Source organism: Dermacentor albipictus, chromosome 1 (assembly GCF_038994185.2).
Source record: "Dermacentor albipictus isolate Rhodes 1998 colony chromosome 1, USDA_Dalb.pri_finalv2, whole genome shotgun sequence".
NCBI lineage: Eukaryota > Metazoa > Arthropoda > Arachnida > Ixodida > Ixodidae > Dermacentor > Dermacentor albipictus.
Window position 1 is genome coordinate 468,164,895 of NC_091821.1, and position 11,199 is coordinate 468,176,093.

The 11,199-nt window shown below is 46.9% G+C and overlaps 1 pseudogene; it reads left to right on the plus strand.

The window, feature by feature from the left end:
* Positions 1 to 4,524: 4,524 nt before the first annotated feature.
* Positions 4,525 to 10,813, plus strand: LOC135909860 (uncharacterized; annotated as a pseudogene).
* Positions 10,814 to 11,199: the final 386 nt, after the last annotated feature.

Consider the following 11,199-nt stretch of genomic DNA (forward strand, 5'->3'; position numbering starts at 1 on the left):
CACACCTGAAACACATTGCAGACAATTGTGTGACGGTGATGCCAATGACTGTCCATTAATTGTTGTTCCATTACATGCAATTTCGTTTACAACTTACCACCATTGGTTCAGGGCGTAATAGTCCTTCCTGCACCAACACGTTGCCTTCTGCGCAGGAGGCAGGTTCGGGGCGACGATGGCGATGAACGTGCCGTCCACGCGCGCAATTATGCCGCCGAGCCTGCCGCACTTGGCTTGGCTTTTTGTTGAAATGAAAATGAAAGAAAGAGACGTAGTCACCTTATAACGGTGACGGTTACTCCTTTTCTCATAGCGGAAACAATAATATACAAAAATATGTAGGAAAATGAAAAGAAACCACTTCATGTGGTCAGAAAGCCGCAGCACAGTCCTATAGGCCCATGAACATAACAGTATAAAAGTCAAATGCAGGTTGCACGACTATGAGTTCGTAAACAGTCACAAACACACACAAACGGCCGTGATGTAGACTTCAATGAGCATATAAGCAGGTGAGGAATTACACAGTGTTAAAACAATTCACGCACAAAACATGTATAACTTATAATATACAAGCACTAATAATTACAAATAGAACGTTATAGTGACATCGTGTGATTATTCAGTGCAATACCTAGTATTTGTTAAGGATGCCTATGTCTTCATATAAATGTTGAAGTGCGTTCAATGCTTCTCGCTGTGCTATTTTCGATGGCCATGGGCCCAGCAATTTTGCGAGTGAGAAAGGCTGGTGGGATCAATGGAGTGTAGTTCTCGTTCTAGCTGCAGTCCTTGCACCTCGTATATGGGGCATTCGAGGAGTAGATGGCGAACATTCTCATCGTCATGGCCACAGGGGCAAGGCGGGGAAGGAGCCCCCTTGATGCAATGTAGGAAATGTTTTGTGTATGCTGTCCCAAGGCGCAGTCAATCAATTAGTGTCTCGGTACTTTAAAGAAAGTTGTACTTCAGACATCCAGCTGGTATTCGAGTTGAGGGTCTACTTTGTAAAGGATGGATTCCTTAGTGTTTTCATTAAACCATGTTGACATACACAAGTATTTGTTTAGTACTCTCAATATCCGTTTTGTCTCCATTGGTGATAAAGGGATGAGTTCAATTTCTGCATCTTTATTGGCCGATTTTGCCAATGCGTCGTCCGCTGGTTTGTTGCCTGATATACCAGCATGGCCCGGGATCCACTGTAATATCACTCGATGTTTCCTTTCATTAGCCTGAGTTAAACTGTTCAGTACTGCGTATGTTATTCGTGCATGTGGTTGGCTGTCATCAATATTTTCAAGACATGCTAAAAACACTTGGCTCGTTTTCGCTAGATGGAGGAGGGAGCAAATCGCCGTCGGGAATTTCGATGCGGATCGGGCTCGATCCCGATTAAAAGTGCGCCGTGTGTGACCGGCACGAAAAAAAAAGCAACATGTACTACACATCGGAACACTTGACGAACCCGCCGTGGTTGCTTAGTGGCTACGGTGTTAGGCTGCTGAGCACGAGGTCGCTGGATGTTCATTGCAAAACCGTACGGTGTCGATGCATATAGATCACACAAGGTTAACGTTTCATGATGTTATGTGTTATGCGAACGGGACAAAACAATGGTCAAGATGCATGACATTGCCAATAAAACCTCATTAGTCTGTGTTAACGGAGAGCGATCATCAACATGTTCAGAGGTGATGCAGCTTCATGTAAACACACATGGACATGGCGCTTCCTGAATACGTGCATGCAACAGGATACAGCTGTCCAAGCAGGACAGATAAGGAAATTTTGATGTTTGTCGGTCATTGCAAAACAAGACGCAAACACGTCCTTATTGCAACCCGAAACGTCCACCGGTCATGCGGAACGCACAAAGGAGATGATGTATGACTGCTCCCACCTTGCCGTGCTGTTTACGGGGAGGTGGGGCCAATCAAGGTGGCATTATGCTGCTTTTATCCTGCCACCCCCACTGCTTGCATGCGTCTGTGCACTTACGTGGTAAGCGAACATCTCACTTCAAAATGCTGCCGAAGCAAAATTGCTAGCGCCTGCGACATGTGAATATGTGTGCATACATGTTCACTGCAGCACAAGTATAGGCGCCGTGGTTTGCATTGATGCATTGTGTCAATAAGAAATGCAAGGGTTAAAAGCAGTATGTAATAGTGGGCGCTAATGGATGGAAATTTCACTAAATAATTACAAAGTGCAGCGAAGTGCTCCAAAGCGTCCCGTGCAGATGCTACACACACACACACACGCATGTAAGGTGAAGGCTGATTCCATTCACAAAGAAATAATTGCATTTCTGCGGCGCACAGCAGAACAACGCCTACCCAGCGATACAAACATTGCAGTCATACCGACGGCTGAGCAATAACACGTTCTTGTTGTGCAGTAATGCAATGTCATTGAGCAGTGTGTACATTGAAAAAACACACAAAAAAAACCACACCAAACGTTGCGCACGGTGCGAAATAAATGTTCCTGCAGTACGAAACTTTTCCACTGCTGTGCCTACACAAAAAATGTGCACACGCAATAAACGAAGCGTTGCATGGCATGACACATCGCAGACCCTCTTTGCCGCGAATATGGCCTGTGTCTGTGCATTTACCATTCATTACGATTCCGCATACCTCTATACGGAAATCTCGTAATGCTGTCACACTAACATGACAAAAACAGTGTGATCGCGAGACATTGCCATTCATTTCAATGAGCATAATGAGAACAAGGTGAGCACAGGAGGCAACATTTTGTCAAGTGGCCATGTCTTTTTCCAGTACACATATGTTGAAAGCGGAAGCCAACATTTCGACAAGTGCATTTGTCTTTGGTCAGGGCATCATCGGTTTTATATGTTGCACTGCTGTGTACACACACCGCTGTTGTGCAGCGAAAAGGCTCATCCAAGGACTTTATAGTAAAGAACCAACACTAAGGTCTGTTTCCAACAATACAAACAGTACAGGCCTATTCGATGTCGTACATGAACGAACGAACACGCAAGCAATGAACAAGGAACTAGTAACACGAAACGAAAGTAAACAATAAGCAACCAATAAATACATAACAAAGCGCTTCGATACATTGGTAACAAGAATTGGCAAATAAATAAATGAAGCAAATAAATAACAAATAAATGGCCTCCTGCGTCAGGTCCTGCTGACGCAGGAGGAATGAATGGCAAAAAAAATTACTGGGGCTGCTGCGGCTGGTTCCCCTGCGGCAGGTTCTGTTGCCGCAGGAAAACTGTCAGTGCCGCAGCGAGCGTGGTCACTGGGGCGAGCTGCTCCTGGAGCAGTTGGAGTTGGCTTTCCTGGCGCCCCAGGACGTTGCCCAGTCTGTCCAGAGAGTCTGCGATTCTCTCCATCGCGGCGGTTTGCTGTGAGAGGAGGGGGGAAAAAGGGCACTTCACATGCGGTGTGTGCTCACGCGGGTTCACTGCTGTGTTCGTTTGGTTTGCAGAACCTATGTAATGTTACGTCATGCACATTAAAGTCAACCTTGTCCGATTTGTTGCATTCACACAGAACCAACTTGCACTGTTCCCTCTTGCAGCCTCACAGTTATGTTACACGTGTCGTAGTGGGTGTACTTCTGGAAATGCCAGTGTGAACGTTCAGTGACATGTTTTTGCTGTATGGATGTAAGTGCGTTCTCCTAAGCGGTACGCAGGTTAAGGTAGCAGGTGTAATACAAAATTTATTCGTGCCACATTTACTGACCCGCATCGCAATATTTCACTGAGCTAGTTGCGTCTAGGACCACACCTGCCAATGTAAGTTGCTCAACATGTCTGGCACACTTCGGCCAGTAGTTCTGGTTATATGGGGGACCAGCATATCAAAGGAGCGCTAGTACAGAATTATATTTCATGTTATTGTTTCGTTTGCAACAACAGCGTTCGTCCAAATGTGAATCGCACATACCAACCCCACTCTACCACAACAATACAAACTCATTCAGGCGCTGCCCTCAGATGTATCCTGCAGTCGACATAACGTGCTTACAAGTGTACGGCTTGTGGGATGCATAAAAAAGCAATACAAGCTCCTCGTGCAGTGCAACTAACCGCTTTATGCATTCATTGCATGCAACAAAATAACAGTGTCGTCCTCACACTGCAACACCTCCCACCAACCAACCTCTCATCCACGCACATACTTCGGTGCCTGTAATTTCACTAACCTCACAGATCCGCTAAACACTGCACGATGAGAGCACATGTTACTGCTATCCCCGTGGCCTTTCACTTTCCGAATGCCACTACAACTTATCGGTCGCACCACCTACCAATCCTTACGGCACTACTACTGCTCATTATCAACCACTACACTGCCATCCTCCTTCCAGCACACATTTCCTTAAAGAATTGTGCCCAAGGCAGGCACCCAACGAAAGCACTGCTTATGATGGCTGAATATACTGAATGAACCATTACTCATGAGATGTGCATACCTTTCTCGACTCTACAAGCAATTCGCGCTGAATGGTGGCTTGGCTTTGCGCAACATGCACAGTCCGTGCACCATCCAGCACTGCCTGCTCGAGCAGCTCGCCCTCGGACCGCGGTAGCCTGCTCCGTGCGCCAGCTGCTATAAAGAAATGGTGAAACATGTGGTGAATGCTTGCAAATACAGGGAGAATCAGCATGCATGGCACATCAGAGGCTCACACAGTGACAGGACATATAATCCTTCCAACTGTCGATGTGCATTACTTCTACTGCAAGCGCGACACAAGCGAATTATTTGGTGCCTCGGCTCAGTAGTCCGTTGCTTTATGTAGGCGGTGTAGTTCCCTACCACAAGAGTGTATACAATAACTGAACTTCTTTCTAGCCTGTCCAGGTGGTCGGAAAGCGAAAATGTAATCAACAGCGGCAGTTCCTGCACATTGCTCCATATCCAGAAAATTGTGTCATCTGCACTGCTACACAGGTTCTTTCATTAAGTGTTGGTTGTGCAAAGCTAACGAGGCTCAGGTTACTCCGACAGTTACTCCTCCCTAGACTGTCTGCGTTGTTGCAATTAACAGTGTATAATATTGAAGCGTTTCTGAAGACACAAGTTCCATGCTAAACAATGTACACTATGGGCACGTTGCAAGTGCTAGGCGGCGCCCTGTCTTTCCGACCCCTAGCGCCATCTGACGACTAGTTGCGCGAATGTGGTAGGATTACTCACGGCGTCAGCAGCCCGCGCTGCGTGTTTGGCGCCCTGTCAAACTGTAGCGATGGTGCGAAACAGCGTCCCGATATTAATTTTAACCGGGTTTCGGGAATTACAAGATCTTCATAGCTTTTTTCGTGAAAAGAATTTAGAGAAAGGAAGTCGTCCATTTGAAGTGGGGCACGTCTACGACGTGAGGAAAGTGTTGAACTCGCACTGATAGGAAGTGACTGCTAGGTTTATTCCGCAAACGAAAAATAATGCACCAGCAAGATGCGTGAAGCTCAGCGTAAGTTACTTCGTTATCTACGGTGTGGACGCATAAAATTGTAAGCGAAATTGATTCTTAAAGATCGGCGACAGCAGACAAATCCTAGCGGGGAGCTGCGATTGCCGTGCTGGCATCGCAGGGAAGTGCAAGGACGCCGCGGTAGTTTCCCTGTACATACAGGACGGCAAATACGAATCCAAAACATCTCATCCAAGAACGTGGGGCGTACGAACGACTCGTAAGACCTACCAGAGGTATGTTAACGTTGCTCTCCCCAAACACAAAAAAAAGGGGATGAACTTACCAGTTGTGTTAGACTACGCTGGGAAAATATTTTCGCCCAAGTTACTGGAAGTGCGATACTTTTATGTTGCGATTTTTCAGTGCGTGCAAAGGAGGTTCCAATAAACCACGTTGTCAAAAATTTTTGTGATCTCATCTGCCCCTTCGTTGATAAGCTGGGTGCAGAAGAGTGTATGCCAGCTCAGCCGGCTGCAACCCCTCCTCAAATCTCTCAGCAAGCCCTAGCGCTGTTGAATGGGAGAGGATTGGGAAAGAGTTCCACAGCTTCACTGCAGGACAAAGTGGGAACAAACTACTTTGATGCATATCCTGGTACGCACTGCAGGCAGTGGCGTAGCAAAGGGGGGGGGGGGAGGGCGTGGGCTCCGGGTGCAAGGGGCCAGAGGGGTGGGGGGGGGGGGTGTCATGTACGTCTGGAGACACACGGAAATTGTTGATATCCTCGCCTTCCTCCAATAAACCGGGGGGAGGGGGGGGGGGACAGAAGACCTATGGGCCCCGGGTGCCAGACGACCTAGCTACGCCACTGACTGTAGGTGTCCCATTGCTACCATCATTGCTATAAAAGCAAAAAATTCAGCGTTATAACCCACTTGGCATAACCCCGGAACATAAAACAGCTTATGCCGGCGGACGAGCGCTATCCAGTGTTGACGCCGTTCTGCTTCATACGGTCGGCTTGGAAACCTGTAAAATTTTGTTCCTAGTGAGTCAATTGGTGCATGTGCTGTTGCAGCCCACTACTCAACAGCTCGGGTTGCACTTCGGCATTGCTCAGAAAAGGCAACAGCTACGCGCGAAACAGTGCACAGACAGGCTTTCCGAACGCAAGCGGGCCGGTCGTATCCTGCCGTTTCCGCGCTCGCCGCCGCGAGGGGCGCCCTAGTAGGCGCGGGAACTACGTTCGCAACCTGCCTATACAAGACTTCATTTTTTGCACTTAAGAGATTATCACGATGTGAGCGGCAGCACTATGAGGCTTTGGCTGTCATGTCCATTCTTTTAAACGCTTCCAATTTATAGTTTGTGTGCACTCTTCGGTTTGCGCCTACCTCAACTTGGACAGTAGACAACAACTAGACATATTGCTAAAGCAAAACTTTTTGCATCATTTTTACTTCCTCAACACCACTACCCTTTCAGGCTTTTCCTCCAAACAATGCAGCTGTTAGTCGTGCCTGCCGGCATCAAGCACTGCTGGAGCATGCACGACACTGTGCGTACATTTTGTGTAACGCATTGTGCGGGCATCACCATAAGCTCTCCTCTCGCGCAACTGCACCCTACGGCTTGACCTGGGGAAAAAAAAATATTGCATACGACACCTACGCTTGTTGTGCTCATTGCATGTGTCCACAAGTGATACGTATAGGGACCCCAAGCTAAAGTTTGTCGCAGCGCCACTGCTCGCCTCGCGGACAGATTCGGTACTACTGAGCGGGCGCGCCGCCGGCGCAGCACAGTCACCAAGCAATGTTTCGGCGGCCGCGCGTACTGCTCGCGCTCAATCTTTTTGCGAGTGCTCGCGGCGGTGCCTCGCAGGCGTACAAGGAGGAGTTGTGGCTCATTTTGAAGTATGGCTGGAACGGTTTCGCGGCGGTCGAAAAGTGTGGAAGTGTACTGTTGTGTTGTCGGCTGCCACAACAGTTCCATCAACACCCAAGGCAGAGAACCACCCGTGAAGTTCCACCGGTTCCCGGGAAAATGGTACGAGCAAAAGAGGCGGCAAGCCTGGATTACTGCTGTCCGCAGACTCAAGTGAGTTTTATTTCATTGTCTAAACTTGTCAGGTGTTCATATGTACTGCTTTTTAACGTGTGACGATTCTGCCGAGGGTACCGACGAGTGTAAGCCGGCAGACATGAGCTTACATTGTAATTCAGTAGGCAATATTTAGTAACCAACCTCTCGTCATGAAGTTATTTGACAGGTTTTTGGCAGTAACAAGCGCATTATGCTGACGTGTATGAGACACGGAGGTTACCGCTTCAGCTGTTCAGTGCGTGTGATTGTGTGGTAAACCGCGGTTACATAAAATGGACTTGGGTCCACGCTGAGCATGAGGCGATTGAAGCAGTGTGGAGTGTTTATTTTAGATATGTTTATTTAGGCCGTCTGGCTCGATGTGGCGTGCGGGATTGCTGATGTTGGGCTCGACATTGCTCTGGCTGTATCAGCGTGGTGTGGCACGCGCGCGATGATAAGCTGGTGGTACCGCGGTAACGCTGGGGGCTACCTTGAGCCTGCTCTGCCCGCGCCTTCGGCTGGTCGTTTTCGCTGTGCTGCCATGCGATGCATTGGTGGAGACCCTCTCGAGCGATGGCTAGGCACCGTGCTCTCAGATGGTGGCGTAGATTTCGTTTTCTGCTTTGTTCTGTCCGACCGTCTCGCCCGCTCGCTGCGGCAGTTCTCCACCTTCGTGGTCTCCCTCATTGAAAGCCTCTGTTTCTTGGCGTTCGGTGTGCCCGCCGCCCCTCCTTCACCGTAGCCGCTGGCCACTGTTTTCGTCTCCGCGGCTGTCGGTGGCTGCCTTTGTCCCCCTCTTGGTTTCTATCAGTGTCGTATTGACAGAGGCAGTTAGGCGCCGCACGAAAAGAGTCGTCAGCAAATTCAAGCGTTCCGCAGGGACACATCGACAGGATGGCGCGATTAGTAGCGTAAAAATGTCTTTGTCCTAGGGCCTGTCCCGGAGTACGCGCACGAACCGTACCACTTGCGTGCTCATTTCCTTCCAGTAGCATTTCGTCATTGTATCGAGTAATAATATTAATCGATCATAACAGCAATAATATTTAAAATTATTATTTCTTATCAATATTTCGCCTTTCAAGCGTTTAGCTGTGCTACTACTAGGGAACCTAAGGAGCTAACATAGAGTTCACCCCTTTACATTTTTTCTGCAGCAGTGTTTCAGATATATGTATGTATTACTCATAAAATAAAGGAAATTATTCGCCAATAGCACCCAGAGGTGTAATTTTAATCCATTTGTGGGAGAAATGCATGCTTCGAACGGATATGCTACTTGACATTGAATGTTGTATGCTTGACTTTAACAGTGTTTGTTCATTCCTGGTGCAGCCCTGATGGAACTCCATGGATGCCTACTGACGCGGCACGAGTTTGCAGCAATCATTTTGTGGGCAACTGCATAAGTAATATGAGTGAGCATCCCTCGTACATTCCAACTATTTTTCCACCTGTGTACAAGAAGAAAGCGCCCGACCGGGAAATGACGCAAAGGTAATATTGCCAATCAAACCGAGAATAAAATTTGCAGTTACTTTTGGTAAACGTGTGTGTAAATGTGTAAGTCTATGGTGTATGCACACTGACAGAAGTGGTTATGCATTGCACTAGACACCAGTGCATGGCAGATATGTGCCTGCTACTTCCCCAACAGAGCTGTTATATTTCATTTTTGTCTTTATTTTTTAATGCAGGTGCCAGCGGCGCTTGATTCAGGCAGCTTCATCTAGGCTAGACAGTATAAAAAAGAGACGGTTGCCACAAACCACCACAGAGGCAGTGCCAACAGCACCTACACTTGAAGTTTCAGTCAGTGCAGACAGGACCCAAGAGGAACATGAGCACCAAATGGACTGCAGTGACAAATTTGAAGAAGATGGGATGCTAAAAAGTGACACGGATGATCTGAAGTCTCCGACTGCAGGAGGCCTTTCACTAGTAACAAAGGATGATGTAGTAAGCACCCAGTATAATTCTAGATGTTGCGATGTAAATGTTTTTATACTCTAGCAAGTCGTCATTATGATTACACTCTATCTGGTCTTTTTCTCACAACACTTTGGAGCATACCAAAAACATACTTTGCAAACAGTTTTTCTTTATGCTATTTCAGGCATGCCAAACAGAGTCTTCCGCCACTGGGAAGCTTACTATCTTTCAATGACGAATTGTGATGAAGCATCTACTCAAGTTGCTCACACCGAGCAGACTGACAAGGTTGAACCTTCACTGAACTTTTCATTATCTGTTTTGTTTCTACATCTTTGGTTGTTATTTATATAGGAACAACCATTTTTCTCTGCTTAATGGTAGAACTTCCAGGAAAAAAATTGTCTTCTTAAAGTTGCTGCAGTTTTATCAGTATGTAATGTTGATGTTCACTCTACTTCTCTATAGGTCACTGGGACGGATGGAAGTTGGCGAAGAAGCTGTAGTTTTCATGGCTTTAATTCACTGCAAGGAAATGAAGAAGCACTACAAGATATGTGTGGTGTGACACTCCCAGTATTCAGCCTGTTGTTGAACCTGCTACCTACCTCTAGGTACAAGAGCACAGATGTCACACGGGAGGATAAGTTATGTTTGTTCCTAGCTAAACTTCGCCTTGGGATAACATACAGCGCCTTGGCAGTTATATTCGGAGTGAGTGCGACAACTGCATCAAACATCTTCAAGAAAATACTCGAGATCTTGAGTGTGGTGCTGCAGGAATGGGTCTACGTGCCACCAAGAGAAGTCATCAAGCTGTCCATGCCACCTGCATTTAAAGTAAACTACCCTAACTGCAGTTTCATCATAGACTGCAGTGAAATCCGTACAGAAATGCCGTCAAAACCAGATTGCCAGCATGTTTTATATTCCAACTACAAGGCAGGCTACACCGTAAAGTTTCTTGTAGGCATCATCCCCAATGGAATGATAACCTTTGTGTCTAAGGTGTATGGCGGGTGGCATACTGACTCCTTCATCACGCAAGACTCTGGATTCCTAGAGCTCATCAAACCTGGTGATCTCGTCCTAAGTGACAAAGGTTTCCTAGCATTAGGACAAACGTAGAAGGAAAAGGTGGGAGTTCTACTCATGCCCCCATTTAATTCTGGGGGTCAGATGTCTGAAGAGGCCATGGACAGTACTTACAAAATTGCAGCTGTACGCATTCACGTTGAGCGCGTCATTCAGAGGTCAAAAATTTACAAGATCCTATCCAACAGACTACCTCTAAGCTTGGTCCCCCACATGAGCAAAGTGCTTTCTGTTTGCGCTGCCCTTGTCAACATGCAGCCGACTATTATAAAGAAATGAAACAGTTAGCCTCAGCTCACTAGATGGCTACCTTCTAGAGATTGTGCTGTGATTCAGCAAATTAAACTGTGCATGAAGCTTGTTGAAATGCTCTGTTTGACTTGCATATACGAGTAGCCCATTTGGGACCTGCACGGACTTTCAGCTGCATGATGCATGATGCAAACTGCATGATGCTCCCATCACAAACATGGCTATACTGGGTGTTTTAGGGAACACTAATTTTCAAAAATAGGCTTTTTGAAGTATGAAGACTGTTTCGGGGCATAATAATTGTACTAACGTCATCAACTATTACAGAATAGGTGAATAAAGGCAACTTGTTAGCCAGTTAACTAATTTGTGATAAGTATCGCCTTAATGATCACAGAAACCTGGCTGCAATTAGAG